The sequence below is a fragment of the Gallinula chloropus genome (genome assembly GCF_964237585.1).
Source record: "Gallinula chloropus genome assembly, chromosome: 2".
NCBI classification, from domain to species: Eukaryota; Metazoa; Chordata; class Aves; order Gruiformes; family Rallidae; genus Gallinula; species Gallinula chloropus.
The window spans coordinates 34,716,010-34,738,599 of record NC_140086.1 but is presented as its reverse complement, the minus strand read 5'-3'; the positions used below and the strand labels follow the sequence as shown (position 1 = coordinate 34,738,599).

The following is a 22,590-nucleotide window of genomic DNA, read 5'->3' as shown; positions in this document are numbered from 1 at the left end:
CTTGCTTCCCTGGCAACAGCAAGGCTGACATGAAAAAGCTGAGTAAGGAGCAGCTCAGGCCATGGTGTACCTTACTGCCTACAGGAAACCTGAAGAACCCCAGCCTGTACACATGGCTAATTTTGTCTTTTTACAGAGAAATTATAGTCAGGTCCTGTGTACTCCAGGCAGTCACTTGAATTCTCAAGTGGAGACTTCACAGGCAGACATGAAACAGAGATCCTAATTAGAGAAATTTTATTAATATTCATCTTGAACCATGATGGAAAAAAGGACTGCTATTCTCACAAACCACCACACTGACACCAAAGATCACTAATGCAAAGGCTGAAAGAAAACAAAAATCCTGCAACCAGAGCAAACACTTTGTGAGGAAAGCTTGGCTACAGGGAAATTCAGGAAGCTTAATCACAATCTCCCTTGTTTGAAATGACAAGGGAGATCAATCAACTCAAAGATTTCGATGCCAGAAGAAAAATACAAGATTAAAAAAGGTAATCTATTGCATCGAAAACTGAGCCAGGTGTGCATCCCAAGGCTTTTCAACCTGCTTATAACCCAAACCCAAGGGGGAAAGATCAGGTCATTTCATATAGGGAAGTGGTTATCACTTAGGGATCTGGTCTAGCTTAGGATGGGAATGGTTGAACTTGATGATCTTAAAAGGTCTTTTCCAACCTTGTGATTCTGTGTGATTCTGTGATATAAATGTCAACTGCTTTGCAAAGAGAAACTCATCAGAAAGTTTGTTAATCTCAGTTTAGTGTTGCTCTCTGGAAAACAGAGAAGATGATCAAAAAGCCATGGAAATTTTCAACAGTCAATATGAGTTAACCCAGTTCTCATGCTGCCACACACTTTATGCCCAGAAAAGGCACCGAACCAGCCAGCCAGACTACTGAAGTTTGACCCAGTCAGAATACCCTGAATTATTACAGAGAAGAAAACGCAAAACTCCTCCATGGAACACCAAGGTGATCGTCAGAGCCTTATCTGAGCCTTCCATATTCAGAATCCATTATGGTTTGCAGTGTATCCAAAAAAATAACTTACAGATGTCTATAGAGTCATACAGATCAGAAGCTGCCATCACACACAGAGAGGGTAATATCCTTCACCGCATTTATCTACTACAACTGGAAGCAGCCACTAAATAAAAAGCTGGCTGCCCAGTATTGTAACTCTAGATGAATTCTTCCTCCTTGTGACTGTAAACTAACTATGACTTCCAGAAAGCTTAAAGCTTGTATCTCCCCAGACACCGTGATTCACAGTTGTATCTGTACATTTGTGAAAAGATGATCTCATCCGGTCTCGCAACCCTGTGAAAAGGGAGGACAGGACAACTAAGAGAGACTCTAGGTAAAGCACAAAGCTGAATTTCCAGGGCTACCTTAAAATTTACCCACACAAAACCTATCAGAAAAGTTCAAGGAGACAACTAATCATCTTAGTGACTACCGAAATTGCAAGCACAGAAACTGAGATTAGAAAGATGTGGAATGAATGACTATGTATTTTTTTTTAAACTTTCTGGGATGTCATTTCAGTGTTTACACTGAAATGTGCCACCAAGACTCAAAGGGTTATTCAGAAATTATTATTGGCTGCCATCATATACAGAGGTCATCATACCATCTTACTGCAGATGATGGGCAGGTAAACCGTATTTACCTTAGGTTAAACAAAAATGAGTTACTAAGCTTTTTCATGAAGGAAAATAGCTGAAACGAAGGGAAGCCTAAGCCACTGGTTTAACAATCAATCATCAGCTTAAAAGTGCAGAAGGGGATTAAGTAAGTAAATGAAAAAACCGTGACTCAGAGTTGCTGCGCTGCCGCTACAGACTCGTTGGCATCAAAGCTGTAATTGGTTTGTTATTTGTGATACTGGAGTCTAACCAGAGCTCCTTTCAAGAGTCCAGTTTCTTATTAAATTAGTATTTTTAAATTTCTCATATGTATTTCTAAAAGCTGTATTTTTTCAATTTGTGCTAACAACTAGTAGTTATATTCCTAACATTTTAAGTAAGCTTTCACTGACTTTAAATTACAAAATACTCTTACTCTAAGTAAAACATTCCTCCAACTGTTACTTAGTTCTGAAGCAAGCAAAAATTAATTCTTGACAAAAGGTTTATTCCTTAACTAGAAATTGCATATTAATGGATTCAGAAAATTACCTGTTTTCTTTGACTGCCTGTGACAAACTAATTCTCAGACCATTTCAAGTAACTCAGTGGAGTAGCAGAAACATGTTTTTTTCTTTGCAAGAAGTCACAGCTCTTGCTACCAGCCCTCCTCACAAAGTAATCATTCCCTGGTCATTAATAGCTACAAGATCCCCAGAGAAGGAGGTTTCAGTAGACGAAGTGGCAGGTGTTGTGCTCTGTTGTTAGAGAAGCAGACCACATTCTGGTTTGTGTGCCTTCTTCTTGTTCTTCATGAATGTACTTAGCTTTGAAATCCTGTTTTTGTTCAGAGTAATGAATGCCCACCTTCAAGTCTCACACAGCTTCCAAGAAGCTGCAGCTCCTAGATGCAGCAAATTGCCATCTCCTGTTCATGAATCACTCTCGGAGTTCCCCTTCTCTCAGCTCTCTCATGGACAACATTCTGCGATGCCTGGAAATAAGCTACATTCAACATACAGCTCATGAGACAGGATCCCTGTGGAGCAGAATGGGACCTCTGCTCAGAGATGTGGAGTGCCTTGGCAGATCAGGAGTTCTGCAATAATTCAAAGAGCCTCCTCCCTGGTTTAAGTTCAGGTCTCCTGAGTCAATGAATAACGTCAAAACCTATGCTTTCAGCTGGAGAAAATTAACGGTTTGGAGATGCTATGTTTGGGGGCAATGTCATGAACTGTTGTGGAATTGATGACACAAGCCCAGCTCAACAACAATTAAAACAGAGGCCAAAAATTAAGGAAGTGCACAGATCATATGTAGCCAGTGGTGACCTGGGGCCACCAACACTGGGCTCCAGCAAATGAGATGGGAACAGACATAAGCCAAAGGGAAGACAGCTAACTGATCCAGGCAGCAAGCAGCTATCAATGCAGACTCCTTAAACATCCTGAGAATTAAAAAAATCATCAACAACTCAGCCAAGTACAGGACAGCAGTCTCCGATTGATCCTGTGTAGCAAACCCATGCTTTGAACAGGAATTACGAACTTGTGCCATGACACAGTCAAATAAAGTATTATCTTTAGAAGAAACTACAGATCATAGGAGATTTTGACAATCCAGGAAAAGGAACAAATCCTCGTGGAATATTCACAGATCCTTTCAGAGTTAGCAAAGGCAGAAAACCCTGAAGATAAACTGTTGGATATATGATCAGTGCTGAACAGTATGAACTTGTTGCACACAGAGCACACGTTCTGCTGCAGCGCAGAGACTACACACATCTGTCAGGATGGCAAAAGGTGAATCTCTAGAGTTGAAGCAGCGAGGATACTAAACAACTAACAACAGAAAGGAAGAGTGCTGATACGGAAGGGATCTGGCTCAAACTGAGCACACTGTGAGTGCACAGAACCAGCATGAAAAAAACAGACCTTTTCCTCCAACTCCTCATGCGTTAATGGTTAGAAGTACCAAGTAGGATACATCATAGCAGAGGAAATAAAGAGATCCAGCCACACAGCTGATGATTCAAAATAACTTGTTCTCCAGACTAAAGGAAGTTGTAAGTGTAACTATTACAGGAAAAAAAAGTAAATGAACCGTGAATTAAAATTTGGAATTCTTTCAAGTATTTTTACACATATAAAGAGTCAGAAATAAAACAAAGGACAACTCTGGTTAAAAGTGCAACCTGATTCAGTCATAACATGAAGTGATTCAAAATAAAAAGAAACAGCACCTAGAAATGTGTTAAAGTTAAAAAGAAATTTGCATATATGAGGAATGACAACACCGTTCACAAAAGCACAGGCTCAAGATAGATGGGATGACACTCTGAGCTGTCCTTTAAAGGAATGTTTTTCTCACCACTCCATGTACTCCAGGACCAGTAGCTTCAGCAAAGTATACTTAGCTTTTGTGCCTCCTGAACTACCCTAAAACCAGACCAAAAAAATAAACTTGCTTTTGACTTGCAGGGAGCTAACATTTCTGTTCACCACTGACATTCCTGTTCCTTACCTTCAAAACCAAAACTGAATAAACAAAATGCACTTCAAAAGGGAAGAAGGACCCTGATTTCTAGGACAGCCAACAGAACACGCTCTATTTGGCTACACACATACGCCTAATAGTCTCATCTCCTGCAACAAAAGCTTCCTCCTCCCTAACAAAGGGAAAGAGTACTTTCAGCACAAAGGCCATCTGACATCTAGGTTGTGATGAGACACAACAAAACGTTTAGGTGGAAGTGCAGGACTCAAAGCTGTGGAGCAGTCTGCAATCCAGTGCAAAGACACACATTTGAATCACTGTCAGCCCTGGAACTAGAACTGCCTCAGCTAACCTTGTTCACCTGCAGTGCTCTGTCCTGCCCTATCTTCGGGATGTATTACGTGTATCAGTTTGACAGTAACTGTCTCCCATGGTCCTGGCAGCTATGAGGTGCCTGAAAAAAGGGAAACAATACCAGGTGATATTTGCAATCGTAGCGAATAAAAGCACTTCTTTTTTGGCGGTAGACACCAAAACTCCCAGTGAGCACAGAGCTGGCTTAAAAGCCCTGAAAAAGTTCAAAGTACTACCATGACACAAAGACACACACACAAAAGTTTTGAATTCAGAATGGATAAGCTGGTGCTTGCATCTCTCTTAAAATACTTACAGTATGGCACTACAGTTACAGTACTAGAGATCCGTTTCAGCAGCTACAGCAGCAGTTTGCTCTCATGCCTACCCGTAATGAAGGTGAATGTTCCAAGGTATCAAGGGGCTCGACTGAGTAGAATTCGAAGGGAACCAGAAAGAGTCCAAGTTTTACATACAGTTTAATGGTTACTTGAAAAAGGGCCTCCAAAGCCACCTCCTCTGGTGAATTGCCACTGACAGTAATTTTTGGAATGGCCAGTTTCAGAAGAGCCCCCTAAAAGAACAGCTAAAACTGCTACATTAATTCTTCTCCTGGGACCTGGCAAATACCTTTGGTTGTTTGCAAGTCCCCATCCAGAAAATACTCATGAATGACAACTCCAAGTCCATGGAAATGGGATCCAGTCCTGTCAACTTTCACTTGTTTATGGCTCTAAGTGACAAAGACTGGCCAGCTGAAGAAGGGTGAAGAAAAGGTGATGTGAATCATTCTCCCTCCTCAAGAGTTCAAATCCCCTATCTAACCCTATGCATTCAGCTAAGAGAGAATGTTGAGAGAGATTTCTGAGAAACCAGAGCAAGCTTTACCTACCTCCTGATCTAGGATAAGCTTTGCATTCCCTCACATGAAGCCAAGCAGAAGCTGAGAGGACACCTGTTTCATACAAGACCAGTAAGTGTCTTGCATTGAATTGTAAGAAGGTCAAGAAGGATTTTCAAGCCATTCATTAAGGTTTCCAAGCCTAAAGAAGTACAAAGGAATGTCTCTTGGGTAGATACTCTTAAGGAAAATACCCAGTGGCCATGTCACTTGAGGGACACTGACACCATAGATGGAACACAGTGCTTAAACCTGCCTATCAGATACTCAAGACTGGAACAAAAAGCAGAGGAAACATTTTTCACAGTCTGGAAAGGAAATAAACCCCTACAAGCTAGCACCCAAGACTGAAGAAAGATGAGAAGGGTGAAAAAAAATTTAACATAAAAGAACACATGATTTTTTAGCAAGGAATTTTAGATTTCTTGTTCTTACCTTAATCAAAGCTCCTACAGACTTTGTTGGTTTGCTTCTATCAGTACATCTGGATATGCTACAAATTGACCCAACATGGCTCTGCATCAGGTCTGCACTTGCCCCTTGTGAACAGGGTGTCTTGCTTTCTACCCTCCAAAATGTACTAGTTGTATGGATGTGCTGTCTGTTTGACATGGAAGAAGTTCTGTCACTTGCAGACAGTTACTTATCCAGACAGCTTCAGTTACTGACATCAATCCTCATGTTGAATATGATGACATTTCCTTATATTTTTAAAAGTGTTTTACAAATACAATAAACTGTTTTGTTTACTGTACAATAAGCTGGAAACTACAAATATGTAACAGCTGCCAAAAATAAGAAACTAAGAGTAGCAATAAAAATTAGGTTCCTCATCTCTTAAAAAACTCTTCTTGTTCCAACAGGTTCTTCCACTGCACGGAACTTCCCCTGAAAATCTGCTCTCCTATGCTCTAAAACATTTCCTTCAGCCCGGAGACAAACAGCCTCCTCAAAGCTGGCAAGCAGTGAAACTGGAAGCGTGACCACTGCTGGTACGGTCCTTGGGAAGTTTTCAGAAGAGGAGGCTGTAAATACACCCCTCGAGCGTGTGGCACTACAGTAAACATCCGAGCAAGCTGCCTTTTCCCAGAAACTAAGGGTAGCGGGTTAACCGTACTCACCACAATGCTATCGCCGGGGACCTCCCCAAACACCAAAGGAGTCTCCGCTCAAGCACTGATTTCCAAGTAGTCTTAAAAAGACAACCCCCCAACCACTATTTTAATGGTGCCTAAATTAGAAGATCATGGGGACACAGAAATATATTGAAGTCACAAAATTAAACAGCTTAATATGGAAACAAGGCGCATCATTTTCCAGAGGGAAAAAAAAATTGGATGTTTCATTTTATTTGGTTAAGTATCAATAATTTTATAACACACTAGTGATGTGCTATATACAGAAGCACATCAACTAACAACAACAACAAAAAAGATATGGTACAACACAGGTAAACGCACTGTGACCCTGGAGTACAGACTTTACTACTGGGAAAGTTTCTAAATACTACCAGCTTAAAACAAACAAAAATAATCACAAAACAGTTGCTGTTTAGATGAAGTATGAACAAACTTTAGCAGCTACAGACATGCACGTGACTTTAGTATTACACTACCACAGATGGTTTCTCAAAATTCATTTTTAGATTAGGAGTTGTGGCAAGCAATTTTTTTATTATAAATAGTTTCCAGAACAATGCCTGACAAGACATCTCTCAGATTTTTACTGAACTCTTGATCTTTTAATGCAAACATACTTTGGATAATGCTGATCATGACTGGTCACTGACAATGAGCAGACCCCCTAAGCACAGAGCCCTGGACTTCAATATATATATATATATATGTAACTGTGTTATACACGGGTTCCATTTCCTCCCTTCCTGGAATTTGTCACGTGCTCCACCAACTCCGTTTCCCCCCCTCCTCTCACCATACATCCTCTCTTCCCTGGGGAACGCTGTCAGCTCCAATCCCTGATCTGCCTTTGCCAGACCCCAACCCCATGCTTTACAGGCTTCTCAATCCAATGAAGACCCCTGCCATGTCCTTCAGCCTCACAGCTTCAGAGACCATGGATACAGCAGCCATCAGCAAAGAGCATGGAGATGAAAGAGGGGTGATGGGGTGAGAGTCCCAGGTAGGGCCTCCAGTAGCTGTATTCACAAGCATCAATGCTGTGAAACCAGCAGCAGGAATGGCTGAGGAGCATGAAAGCAGAAAGGGGTAGTGGGGATTCCTGGTTTCCCACGTGGATTTCGGTAACAGTGCCCATAACAACTTTAGGAGAGCCACGATCTGCCTGTGTTTCTCTTCCTCTTTTTTTTTTTTTTTTCCCCCAGAAGAGAGAGAAAATTTAAGAATTATTGTGAAAAATACAGGCTAGGAGTGACTCAAAGATCTGAAATGCAAAATAATTGCTCTGGCAAAAGCCAGGCCTAACTCTCATCCTACAGATCTTGCTGCTGCTATGAAGCATACACACACAAAAAGCGGCACTAAAAACTGCACACTATATAAGGCCTGTTCTCCAACAGTACGATATTATAAGAAGATGTATTTTGGGCCAAAGGACTGGACACAGTTGATGTCTTTTTGAAGACTGACAAATCAATAGCCACGTATTTTGGGCAGGTCAAAACAAACTGCCTAGATAGAGCATGACAGGTGCAGCTTTCCTAATGGTTGGTGAAGCACTCTTGGAATCGGAGGATCCACTTCACTACAGCCTGTTGCCTAACCTTCCCAAGGTCACTTTTCACGACACTTTATGAGTAAAACACATAGTATTCAATTCATTTCCCACATTCACACCAATGTAAACCAGGATTACAGTGGAGTTATGTTTAGAAACTTGTGCAGGAAAAATTAAGCCCAGTATGTGCTCCAAGGAAGGGGCTGATCAAGTTAAGTGCCTGTTTAAACTTGGTCCACTCAAAGATGAGGATAAAATTTTAGTAGGGCCTGTTGTCATAAGGCAAGAAGTAACTATTTGAAACTAAGAGAAGGCAGATTCTGACTAGATATTAGGAAGACATTTTTTACACTGAGGGTGGTGAGACACTGGAACAGGTTGCCCAGAGAGATGGTAGATGCCCCATCCCTGGAAACATTCAAGATCAGGCTGGACTGGACTCTGAGCATCCTGATCTAGTTGAAGATGTCCCTGCTCATTGCGAGGGGGTTGGACTAGATGACCTTTAAAGTTTCCTTCCAACCCAAACTATTCTATGGTTCTTTGATTAAAACACCTCTGATCAGGCATTGCCACAAGCAAAACCAAGAAGCTCCTTTACAAACTACTTTTGCAATTCAGTGTTTAAGATTCTTCAATTTCAATTACTATTTTGATATAATTCTTGGGGCACAAGGTAGCTTAAGCTATACAAAACATATGAAGACTTTGGCACCCAGACTACAGCCTGAACTGAACCCAAGCTTGGTAACTTCTGCTAAAACTGAGAAAAGTCACCGAAAAGTTCTCTGCAGAGCAAAGAAAACCTCAATTGGCCCTTCCCTTCAGAAACTATGAGCAAGGAGGCAGTCTCAATCCTCTTCCTCGCTGTCAGCAACAGGAATCTTAGCAAAGACAGGGAAGACCATAAGTCTCTCTCCAGGATTTTTTATAGAGCAAGCCTACAATCAGTGGCTGGAAATCAGTACTGGAAATCTTATGCTGATGATGGTATTCTAGGAGAAAGATTTTGTTCAGATACCTGTCAGCTTTGCACTGTTTATAGGCACCAATGTCACAACAAAACCTGCAGAGAACTTCTCTGTATTTTAGTAAATTGCTTAAATACATTATCACAGGGGTGTAGACTGCTAACCTGAAATTACCACAGAGCCCAGGAAGGCCTTACAGCTCCACAGCTTGCCGCTAGTAACTAACGTAAGCCAGGTATAGAAATACATGCTTGCTTACAGAAGCACAATGCAACTATGGGTAGTTACACCACAGCAAAGAGTCCTCCTCGTGCCCTGTAATGGCGTGGTTATTCACACGCATTCCTCAGAACTGTTCAAGACAGTATTTCACACAAAGAGAGGGGCTACAACAGCAACACTTCACCTACTCTTCTCTGTAATATAAACTTTTTTTTTTCTTTAGTACCATGGCTGTTGCACAGGGACCATTCCAAGCACCATGTCCCCAGGAGTTTACGTCTTGGTATCCACAGAAACTGCTTGCTGGTAAAAGGCAACACTGGGCTGAAGCACTGTGGGGAAGGATTTCTGCTCGGGTGTCAGTGGCTTGGCGGGTGGAACCCCGAGCACAAGGCCAGTAGCTCCGCTGCAGGATTCGCTCTCCCCGGGTGCCCCAGGCAGCCCACGCCGTCTCACGAGGGCATGGCCGTGACTTCCAGGCCTGGCTGCCACCGAGACGAACTTTCTCCCAGCAGACAGACCCGAACACCTGGAAAATGCCACCGCCACGGCGGCCTGGGCCAGGCCGTCATCAGCGGCGCCGCCCTGGGTCCCACACCCACCCCCACGGCAGCCCCGAAACCCTCATCCCGGGCGAGGACCGGCAAACGGCTCCACTGCCCATCGCTGCGTGGAAAAGACGCCGACATCCATTTTGGGACCGGGAAAGCCCGGACCTGCCGGCGAAGTTTCGGGCCCTGTCCGAAGTTTGGGGGCTGCGCGAGATGCGCAGAGCGAGAGCGATTCACACGGCGTAGGAAACCGCGGCGGCCGAGCCGGGGGGTCCGCGCCGCTGGCCGGGCGAGGAACGCCCGGCACCCATCGCCCCGCCGCCGGCGAGCTGCCACCCAGCGCCCCCGAGGCCGCGCACCTCAACCCGGCGCGGCCGAGCCCGAGGGCACGCCGGGGAGAGCCGAGGGACGAGGGGCAAGTTCAGGTCGCACCCAACTACTTCCCGAGGTCTGAAGGGGGGCAGGCCCGGCGCGGTCCGAGCCGAGCCCAGCCCCGCAGCACGGCACGGCCCGGCCCCGCGGCCGCGGCCCGGCCTTGGCGCAACGGCCGCCGCCAACAGCCGGACTCGGTGCGTGCGCGGGAGCTGCGGAGGGGGCTCCTTCGCGGCCCCCGAAGCCGACGGCGCTCCGGCGGCCCACCTGTACCCCCGCCCGCCCCTAGCCACCCGCCGAGGGGTGGTGGAGGCGGGCGGGGGCCCCGGGGCGGATGGCGGGGATGGTGCCTCCTCCACCGCCGCCCCTCGCCGGAGCGAAACGGAGCCGGCAGCACCGTGGCGCAGAAGCGCCTGACCGGCCCTGGAGAGGCGGAGGGCGCCGAGGGACCGGCGGAGCCCTCGCCCCGGCGGGAAGAAGAGAGACGGGACGGGGACTCGGACATCATGGCTGAAGCAGCTCCCTCCCCTCCGGCCTGGCCCGGCGCGGCTACCCCCGTCCCGCGGCCTCCCCGCACGGCGGCGGGGTTCAGGGCCGCCCCCCGCGGGCCCGGTTACCTGTTTCCCGGGGACACTTTGGAGACGCCTCCAACATCGGCAAACACTAAAGAGAACTGACCCCGCCGCCGCGGCGGCCGCCGCCGGCCCCAACCACTCCGCCCCCCCCCCCCTCGCCCTCCCCCCGCCGCCGCCCCGCCTCGGCGCCGCCCGCCACCCTCCGACGTCCTCCCCCGCCTCTCCGCCGCCGCCCCCGCCGGCCCCCGCCGCCCGTGGGGGGGTTCCCGGCCCCGCGTCGGGGCCTCGATCTCCCCCCGCTCCCTCGGTACGAATGGCCCCGTCCGCGTCCCTTTCCCTGCCCGCTGAGGCGGCGCGCAGTGCCCCTAGCGCCGGAGAGGGGCCCTGCTCCGCGGCGTCCACCGGCCCGCAGCCCCGCCGGGGCCCGCGGCTCTCCGGGCTTCCCTTACCCCGCGGAGCCGGCGAGAAGCGCCGACCCGGCGATGCCGGGAAGCGCGCGTGGGCGAGGCGGAGCGGCCGCGGCCGCGCCTGGTAGGGAAGCCCCGACCCGGCTCCGAGCTCCCCCGTTCGTCGCTCAGCTGGGCGCTACGAGAGGATCAGCGGGAGGGGAGGGGAGGGGTGGGGGGAGCGCTGCATTTTTGCAAATAGCTCCGCAGGATTTTATTTCCCTCTCTCCCCTCGCCGCTTCTCGTGTTCTCTGACCCCTACCGGCGGCCGCCCTAGAGCCGCCGGCAGCGGAGGCAGAGGTTTCTTCCTCTCCGCCAGAGATTAAGCTGTAAGGAGCCAAACAGCGAGCCTTAACGCAGGGGAAAGGGATAGCAGCTTGCAGCAATACAGCACTACACGGCACCGGCTCTGGGGTTTGTGCCAGGGCGGCTGCAAAACCTCCTTTCTTACGTACCATCTTTTTGGTGGTTTGGATTTTTGGCAACCCTCGTTCCGTGCCCTTCCACCCAACACCAGGCCTGCGGCTCTGCCATCAAAGATTCAGCTTGTTGCCAGATTTCAGGGGTTTTCCGTGTCCCCGAGAGATGGGAGAAATTAAAGAAATTCATTTCTAAATTTTCTTTCTTAAATTTAAGAGGAAAAAAAAGTGAAGCACAGAGCAGTCAGATTTGGGGATATGCAGAATTGAGATTAACGGCTAAATAGTTTATTGAATTCTCCCATTAGTTTAGAAATTAATTTCTTTGATTCCCCCTTTCATTAATTTCTGACCATCTTTACCACTGAAAGGATAACATTCTTTATCTCAAAGTAATCAAGTTTATTGTTCATTTTTAAAGGCTTCTGCTTTAACCCACACTCCACCTTAAAATTTTACAAGCTGCTTTTTTTGCTTAGTTTAAGTAATTATTTGACAAGACAAAACTAGGACTTTTAAATCCTTGACAAAGCCAGGCAGAAGCATCAGAAGTTGAAGCAATCAGTTTCTTACCCCACTTGCAAGGCTGCACTAACAAAACTCTTCAGGCTGACAAAACAGTAAAACAGTTTGGGTATTTGTTGGGGTTTTTGGGGGGGGAAGAATGCCTGTATCTTTACAAGGCAATGGGATTTTAATGATAGCTATGGAGAGTTTAGAACATTAGATATAGAATATGTAATTTAAAAAACATCAGATATTGAAGTCAGGATGAGAATGAATCCAGAGTTCGTATTTCCTCTACTATCTGTTTCTCACTAAGATTTGGTTTGGGTGGTTTTGGTTTATGTCTGTTTGCATTTATGTTTGTTTGGGTTTTTTTAAATCATGACTTGGAACCATAGCCTGGGTGAAGTTTGGTAGTACGCTTGTACAGCGTAGACAGGCACGCACACACCAAATACATGTAATGACACTCAGTGGCAGGGCTGTATGAGGAGCATTTAAGCCATAGCAAGGTTTTATTCACACCAACAGAACACTAGCTTGGCATTTACAATTTGTTTATCCACACTTCGGGGACTCAGCATTTGCCAGGACAGTTTTATACGTACCCCGTATTCAGCCATGGTAGCTTGCAATCCTCCTCGCCTTATTCCTCTGTTGTTTAATTCTCCTGTTTCTGAGACTCCTTATCCCTTACCTCATTTAAGAACCAAGCACAAAAGTACACAGCACAAGACAATTTCTTACGTGTTCTTCCGATACAGTTTACCAACAGGTAGTAACACGAGTACTTTTCATAAGGCTACCACAATTGTTTGCCTAAGTAAGAAGTTCAGACACTGAATCATTATGATCTTGTCTACAAAAGTTTGCGGGTTTATTATTTTACAACAAACTTTATTTTCTTACTAACCATTAGTGGTTTGAAGAACAGCCCTATAGTGTAGCATATACTTAGCACCGGCGTAGCCAGCAGAAAATTGCGTTCAATGAATGTCAGCATCAGGTTACAGGGGAGGTTTTCTGAACTTTCTGCAATAGCTGTATAATTCCAGTAAGCCTCTAAAAGCTCCAGTCTGTGCGACTATTTCAATACCTAACATGTTTATAATATTGCTATTACTACACAGCTAAATGCTTAGTTTAAAAATATATCTTAGCAATACATGGATCGACTCAGAGGAGTCTCATCTCAATATACATTCTGTGCTGCGAACGGCACATAGCTGGAGGAAAACCGAATGAGCAAATTTTATCTGAACACTTACCATATATATCTATTTTTAAATAGAGCGATGACTTCTGGATCTAGTTTTGCCCAGATAATAAACAAAGGATCAATTATTTTATAATCACTTTAAGTCCATGATAGTGTTTTACTTTTTACTAAGTTTCCTATTTGACTGGAGCTTTACATACATGAACAATGAAATTGCATTAGGAGCTACTCTTTAAGATTTACTGTATGTTTTGTAGGGTTACTTTTTTTTTTTAATTCCTACCGTTGGGATAAGGGATAAAGGCTGGTCAGTACCTCCAATACAAGCAGCTTAGCAGAAACTAAAAACTCCTTGATTTTTGAAAATGAGATGTATAGTTTGTATATATTCATCCACTCGCCTCATTAGTACAATGGGAGTGTCACGACTTGCCCAACACAATCTGGTTTCAGTAGGTAAGTTAATAGGAGTGATTAATTCAGTATGTAGTTTGAAAACAAGAGGAAGAAAAAAATGCCACACTAAAGCCTAAGGGCCTGCACAAATGCCTAACTGGGGGAAAGGATGCAGAGTAATTCCATTTGGTCTGTATACATCAGTGCAGGACAATTGAAGACACTTGGCCTTGTAATTTTTAAAGTCAAATTCAGAAAAAATAAATTGGCACTTTGAAGCTGTCTTGCAAAAAAATGTAATTACGTTTTAGTGATGCCTTTTGTTATTAGAATTTTTTTTAAATCACCAAGAAATTAATTTCTGCCCCTCAACACAAACTGGTGCAACAAAAAACAAACAAAAAGTCCCCCAAAGAAAATGCAGAGTGATGTTATTTCACAAGGAGGAGACTGAGAACCACGGCAGCAGGAGCCTGCTTTTAAATCAAGACATCAGAAACAGAAACACTGGGTGGAAAGCACCTCTCACAGACATCTGCTAAGCCACCCGCCCCACCCCCTCAAACTAGGGCCAATTTTAAAGCTGGACTCAACTGGAGTTAGCAAGTTACTCAGTTTGCTTTTGAAAATCTCTGAGGACAGAACCTGTTTGTGCCAGGGTTTGATAAAGTTTCTTTTCAGCTGTACTTTTAAAATTTGTATTAAAAACACAGGTGATATTTTGATACTGAAGTTGAACGAGTAATTAAGCTAATACACAGCACTCATAATACACCAGTAGGAAGTGGATAATGCATTACTTAGTCATAGTCATTCAACTGAGTGAAAGCCTCTAATACCTTAATACCAGAAGAATGGGTCCCTTTTTTAATATACATATAATATTTTTCCCATTAACTAAAAGGTAGTAGAGAGGCAAAAGACAGGAGTTTGGGATTGTATTTTATTAAACCCCAGTATTATTAATAAAACCTAAGTCTAATCAGACCGCTGCTCTCCCAGTCTCACAGGTGCAGAACTGTGACTATGAAAGTAGAGTTCTGACAACAGTGCATGTCATACAAGTGACTAAAACAATTCATCACCTTAAGCAGTACATAGAAACATAAACAAACCAAGAGACAACCAACTTACCAGTAAATACTATACAGAGTTTTCTCAGGTAATGGAAACCATTTATTCTTTATGCTCCAGTGAAGACTCACAAGCATAAAGTTGTGTTAACACATTATCTTTCATGATTCACATCTAACATGTGTCCCCAAATCAGAGGAATCACACAGCAGCTTCAAGGATTGAAGTGAGCTAGAACTCATGCTCGTCAGCGTATATTCAACTTTTTCCATCCCTTCAAATCACTGTTGGTATAATGACACAGTGCAACCTCTAGGTCCTCATCTCCTTTGGCAAGTATCATTTTTATCAGAACACATTAAAGGAAATCCCACCAAAATGATGTGCTGATTTTGCAGCTACCAGTTTACGTCTAGCTCTCTTATCAAGGTATCAAAGCTTTGACCCACTGACCCAATTCAGATCGCTTTGCAGGTAGAATTGTACTTCCCTGTAATTATTTGCTCCCATTGCTCTCATACATCAGCACTGGAAATAGCAAAGCCTTGTCTAAATAAAAGCTTTACCCTTTTAATAATGCTAGTGAAAATTAATAATTATTTTACAGTAAATATTAGGAATTGTATTACACATTCAGAAGAAAAATCACGTAATTCATTATCCCTGAATTCATGTATCCGAAACTGCAGGAAAACTAGCCCCAAGTCTCCAGTTTTAATTTACACATTTAATTTGTTTTGCATTATAATGACATGACTGGTTTTGTGCCAGCTATTTCCATCATCTTCCATTTATTTTCAACACAAGGAACTGTAAAAACTCTCTGTACTGTCATTCCTCCTCCTTACGACTACAAAAAGTAGTAATTACGGATATTTATGCCTATCTAGTTAGTATGCATAGTAACTGTATAAACTTGTGTGCATAAGCACAGTTAGTTCATACACACAAGTCCATCATCTGTGCCAAATACAGGAAGCTTCACATATTTCCTATTAATTTTTCATATTAAGGAAAATCTAAGCTTGGATCACTCCTGTAAAACACAAATCCTGGAATTTTAGAAGAAAACCCAGATAATTTGGGTCAGTCAGGGCTTCAAATCTCACAACTACAGGCAATAAAGACAAACATTAACTACAGTCCGATGAGTTAGCAAGAATAAATGGCAGAACCACCGACCTGAAGATCACGGTGTATCGGTTTTCCATGACAAAGCGCAGCGTCAGACATTTAGGAATGGCCCACTGCTCCATTACTGGGCTTTGCTGCTTCAGGAGAATACTCTGCCTTTACACAGGCGAGAAGTATGGGAAAGCCAAAACGTAATTACAGGCCAAAGCAGCTATAGATTCTCTAGGATTAAATTCCTGTTCACAAGCCTGGGTGTGGGGGAGGGTTTTTTTGCTGTTTGGGTTTTGCTTTACTGATAGCATTCTGACTACATAAAAAGGCCTTCAAACAAGTCCAGGCACGATGCTATTTTCACTGACGGTGTCGTACGAGAACATCACGCCCATCTTGAAGTGCTTTGGACTCTCATTTTGTGCTTCTCACTACAGGCAGAGATTACAGCAGCATACTTCAAGCACAACCAGAGCTACACCAGGATCAGCACTGGTCTGGCTGGACATCGGGGTCGGCACGTTTATTGGCACAGTTGTATGCACTGTACCTAATCATACTCTTATTTTCCATACCACACCAGGGCAGTTAAGACAAAGCCCAACCCTCCTAAAATACTGTTTATTGCAGAACCATGGAAAAACTGCAGTAAGTTGAAAAGGACTTTAATTTCTATCATTTTGTAGAAAAAAAAAAATTACCTAAGGCAACTGGGCAAGATTCTAAAACTATGGAGTAAGTTAAACCTGTATTAAATGATTAAGTTTTAAAATTACTCTCTTGGAACAAAGACTATCTTGACATGGAGTCAAACAACAAGCAGAAAAAATAAAGAAATTATCTTTATTAGAGAGCATTATACAGGCTCTTCATACAGGAAAAAAGCCCCTGGGGAAAAAAAAAAAGCTTCAGAACTTACTAGTAAACATGAATCAGTCAACAACATAAAGGGCTTATCACAATCAACAGGAATGACACGAAAGCATCGCCTACATGTGCTCTGTAAGTACAGAATCTCGTGAATGGAAAGAATAAAAGCAAGGACAGCCAGCAGCACTGTCACTCGCTCATTTTTAGAGGATTACTGATGCTTTCACTGTGCTGTCTGCACTATCTCCTGTCAGCACACATGAGCTCAGGTCTCAGTTCGCCCAATTCAGGTGGCAGCTCTTAAGAGCAACTAGGCACATGCTACTTCTAGGCACAGGAGCAACATACAGCTTCAGAGCACATGAGTAAACAGTAGGTACTACAGTAGGCATTTATAGAATCATAGAATGGTCCGGGTTGGAAGGGACCCCAAGGATCACAGAGTTCCAACTCCTTGCCAGAGGCAGGGCCACCAACCTCCAGGCCTGGATCTACACAAGGTTGCCCAGGGCCCCATCCAACCTGGCCTTGAACACCTCCAGGGATGGGGCATCCACCACCTCTCTGGGCAGCCTGTTCCAGCACCTCACCACTCTTTCTGTAAAATACTTCCCCCTAATATCTAATCTAAAACCTTTAATCTAATCCTTCCTTTAACTTCAAGCCTTTCCCTCCTGTCCTGCCATTGTCTACCCTTTTAAAAAGCTGATTCCCCTCCTGTTTATACGCTCCCTTCAGATACTGGAAGGCTGCAATGAGGTCCCACCGTAGCCTTCTCTGCTCTAGGCTGAACAAGCCCAGCTCCCTCAGCCTCTCTTTGTAGGGCAGGTGCTCCAGCCCTCTAATCATCTTCGTGGCCCTCCTCTGAACCCTCTCCAACAGTTCTACATCTTTCTTGTATTGTGAGCCCCAGATCTGGACACAGTACTCCAGATGGGGCCTCACGAGAGCAGAGTAGAGAGGGACAATCACCTCCCTGTCCCTGCTGGCCACCCCTCTTCTGATGGAGCCCAGGATACCATTGGCCTTCCAAGCTGCAAGAGCACACTGCTGGCTCATGTTAAGTTTCTCATCCACCATGACACCCAGGCCCTTCTCAGCAGGGCTACTCTCAAGAAGCTCTTCTCCCAGTAAGTATGTCTGAGATTATTCTGGCCCAAGAACAACACCTTACACTTTGGAGTGTTGAACCTCACTAGGCTCACCCAGGCCCTCTCCTTCTATTGTGTCAACTGCACCACTCAGCTCGGTGTTGTCCACCAACTTGCTGAGGGTGCACTCAATTCCATTGTTGATGTCATTGATAAAGACATTAAAGAGCACCGGTCCCAAGACAGACCCCTGGGGGGCACTGCTTGTGACAGGCCTCCACCTGGACATAGAGCCATTGGCCACCACACTTTGTCTGTGTCCTTTCAACCAGATGCAGATCTTCTGCATCTCCACCTATCTCAAATGCAATTTACTCAGTTGACAAAAAGTTTGCTGTGTATTACATGCATGCAACAAGCAATGTCACTTTTCACAGGACAAGAATGAATTAATTGTGTAACGACATGTTCTGAGAGATAAATCATATTCATGTTAGATAAAGCTGCTTAAAGCTGTTTGGCTCCAGATCATTTCACAATCCTGTCAAAATTAAGCCCCAAAACTTTACTAAAGTTTTTTTGGAGGACTGCTAATAAAGTAATAAATTACTGGCAGCAATGAAGGAACAACCTGTTACGCACATAATCTGACAAAGCTGCACTAGAATATATTACTACATGCAGGTGTAACTGCAATAAATGCAAGTTTTGCAGCAGTTCAAATAATTTTCCTTTTTTAATTTTTTTAAAATGGTCAGCACAACATTCTCCCATTGATAAAACATAACCAACTCAACAAACCCAACCTTATCCTGCATTGTCACCAAATCATCATTTGCAATTATGTGTTAGCTATCCCAGGGCAGTGGGAATTTAGGACTTATGGGAGTTGCAGGATATTTTGATAATTGACACAAGTGAACTAACTACTAGACGTTTCTACCAAAAAGTTGCTGTAAAGCACTTAATCAGGCCACCCATCCAAATCACCTTCCCACCCACAACTTACCAAAAGCATTAGTTTTGTGACAATTGAATGCTGCTGCATTTTACAATTTAAGGAAGAGTAACCCCCCATAATTTGAGACCCCTCTCACGCCACAGATATCTCCATATGGCATCCTCATCCTGTTTGTTGTCACAATTTGCAGTAGCATTTGGAACACCATTTCCAACACGGGATTGTTTGGACTACTACTTGTCTAAGTCAAAATCGCCAGTCGCTCCAGCACAATGCTTAACACAGATATGCACAAGAGGTATGATAATGCACAAGAGATTAAAATATATTTATAGTACAAAACTCCGTGTGACAGAAAACAGATTAGTGGAAAGCGATTACTGCAATTTATCTTCTCTCCCTTAAACTCAAATCCTTATTCAAATCAAGACTTCAAGCTTGATATGCTCTAAATCATCTGGAGATTGGGAGCTTTATCAGCCTTTGTGATTTAGTAATGTATATTTCCTATACTGCTACTTTCAGAGTACTAATCTTCAATATGTTGGCTACACTCAATAAGTAAATGTGTATTCCATTTTCTGCATGTGAAATATAACTACCAATGTTTTCTGTAGACGTAAAGAATAAGATAGTCAAGAGCTAGTCACCCTTTGTCATTTGTCAGAATGACAGCTGTCACACGTTCTTTACTGACCCAGTAGAAATAATAAATCAAGATCAAAACCATCAGACTTCATCTGTCTTCTGAACAAGACCCTCAGAGGAAGGGGCGAGATGAGGAACACCGTGGTTTTGTCTTGAAAATCTCCTACCACAGTGCATGAATCCTGTTCTTTAATGATTAGACAAGTGAGATCCATATCTGAGCCTTCTGTCTCAAAAGTTTTCTGTATTAGGAGATGCCTGTACCACATTTGGCTTTCTACCTTATCTCCAGAACATACAATATGTACCATAATGATTGCCTCCCATTTGAAAAATAACTGAGCATTTTCTGAGTAGCTTCACTGAATCTGTAACTCTGTATCTGATTATCGTTGGGAAGTGCTGGTCTGATACCAACTTTAAAAGTAACCACACAGAGCAATGCTAGCAGCCTTGCTATTCTGAAAAAACAAAACCCAAAGAGGCAACAAGAAAAAAAATCCTGGGCGCAGAAACTCAAGGCATCTACACGGACATCTAATAAATCATTCAAAAGCTTTGGATTAACTTCAGAAATTTTCCAGAAAAAGAGTGACAACAGATAGGAGAATCCCCTACCACAGACTATCACAGGCAGTCCAGACTCCAACTCTCAAGTTTCTCCTATCACGTAGCTCAACTCCTGCCTAAACCAAGGTTTCCAGTACTTTCACATTACACAGCAAAGCCTGACACGCAGATCAGGTTTCAGCCATCACCTCCCAAGCCGCAGCACATGATCCTTTCCATTTCCTGCACTAGCTCTAGAACTTTGGATCATGCAGCAAGCTGATCCCACGTGTGGTCTGAGAAGAAAGATTGTCACTTTTTCTTCTCCAGTCAGTTTCCTACTGGTTTAGCACGCGACATCATCTCAGTGCAGACTCGGACAGGAGACGCATGGTAAGAACATGAATCCTGAGGCTGGAAAGAAAGGAGGAATATACAAATTCCTCCTTTTCAGTGGCATTAAGCTAAAAGGAGTCACTGAATAGCAGGAACCATGCTTGATTTTATCTATAAGGATTAAACACCCTGGAGAACTGCATTGACACCATCCCGATGATATTGTGGTCCTGGGAAAGGACAGGCCCAGAATGCTGACCTGAACAGATTTAACCCTGACCTACTTGGCAGAAAGCGCTCCAGAGTGCTCCAAGAGAACAGGTTCCCACTTGCTGAAGACAAGACTGAAGTTTTAAGGTCTTATCGTGGAGATTTTAAAATACAAACCCGAACAAGAGGAGCAGCTGTGGTCAGTGCAATAGGATTTGCTCATGACGCCTTTCTCTGAGGCTACCATTACGGTTTTCGGTTCTTTGGTGAATTCCTATTCCAGAAAAGCAGAGTCTCTTGTAAGCAGCTCTTCTAGCAGCAGAACTCCAAAGAAAAATGACACTTTGAAAGACTAGGTTACACTTGCATATAGCACGGACGTAAAGCAAAGGGGACAAATACAATTTGACCTGTGATCTCTGACACACACCTTAGGAGCTCCTGCACTGAAGAGACTGTTGACAAAGGTGTATAAATCTGATCTCTACACTGCTATCATACACTGCATTATCAATTGATTTTGCATTTCGTTTTTGCTTTTTAAAATACAAAATTTCTTTCTTTTTTTTTTTAATTTTAATTTTTCATCTCAATGAAATCCACACAAGTTTCTAAGAACACTTCGTAACTGCAATTACTTTGGAGCCACACAGGTACAGAAAATGTTCTTGCTTTGTAATTTAAAAACTCCTCACTTTAAGTAGCTCCAGAGATAATTTCTTCTGTTAAATGGTCAAAAACCTTCAAACACTACTTTAAAAACTACTTACAATATGGAGGGGAAGAAATTTGTCAGGTGAAATGAGCATTTTGCACTGCTGTTATCAGCAAAATTAAACAAAAGCAGTGGCTAAGTATTTTTTTCAAATTTGCATTTCTGAATTATATTTGAATATAATAAAGGAAGCTCGTGATATATCTACTCTTCTACTTTTATTAAGGTATTTTAAAGCCTGATGATTTGGAAAGTTCATAGAAGTCCTGGAAACAATAGACCAACAAGTACCTGGCACATAAACCAAATCCCAATTCTCTCTTCCCACGCAGCTGCGTAGCTGCAGCTGGAATATCACCAAGGCAAATTCATTCCCCTTACCCAGTTCAACACTCAATTGTTCATGTATCGCTCATTATGAGAGCAAATCCAAACTGGACTGAGGGAAGTAACTGGTTCTAAAAGTTAAGGTCATTCAAACCTGATCTTTTTAGAATGACCTGGATTTCGAAGTGGTCAAGCACAACATAATGCTGAATTGCGTTACCTAAGGAGGCAAAAACTATACTGGCTACCCCTCAAAGTTAAAAATTAAATAGCTGCACTACTGCAAAAGTCTTGAATGTCAACAGGACATGATCTAAGAAACAGCAGAGCCACTGGTGGTTGTGTGTGTGGTCCTGCCCCCACCCCCCCCATTTTTAAAACACCATATTAACATTTACATTAAGATGGAAAGTCTTACTATCGATTCTATTCAAACCTTTCTTGACTGACATTTGTTTAATCTGTTCATTAAAATTTAATTACTGACATGGCAATTTTATGGTGTCCTTAGACCATACCTTTAAAACCTGAGACATGAGTGGTATTTTGTCAGACTTTGAAATAAAATAACTAAAAAACAAACATCCAGAACAGTATTCATAACATGATATATGAATTTAAAAACTTCATTTTTCACACACACACACAAAATTAGGTATGAAGTGCCTTTTTCCTGAAACAGAAGCTGTAATCTCTTGAATAAAAAATCGTAAAAAGCTGAAAGCAATTATTGGTATGAGGCAGCAAGTTATAGTTTAAGTCCTAGAAACTCTCTTCCCACCACTGCAGTTTACGAGAATCCTGCATTTGAAACTCCTCAACCAATGTCTGAAGTGTTTGTCAAACTGCAAAGAATCACAAACTATTTGATCAACTGTGAAAAATGAAAGCACTACATCTTAGTGATTTTTAAATTTTTTTTTTAAAGAAA

At 43.4% G+C, this 22,590-nt stretch overlaps 1 protein-coding gene across 1 annotated transcript in view; it reads right to left on the bottom strand.

Moving 5' to 3' along the window:
• STAU2 (staufen double-stranded RNA binding protein 2) overlaps nt 1–10,837 on the bottom strand; it is a 172,904-nt gene extending 162,067 nt beyond the window's left edge. The window contains exon 1 of the mRNA XM_084260187.1: nt 10,809–10,837. The gene's annotated coding sequence lies outside the window, so the exon portion shown is untranslated. The remainder of the gene's footprint in view (nt 1–10,808) is intronic.
• Nucleotides 10,838–22,590: the final 11,753 nt, after the last annotated feature.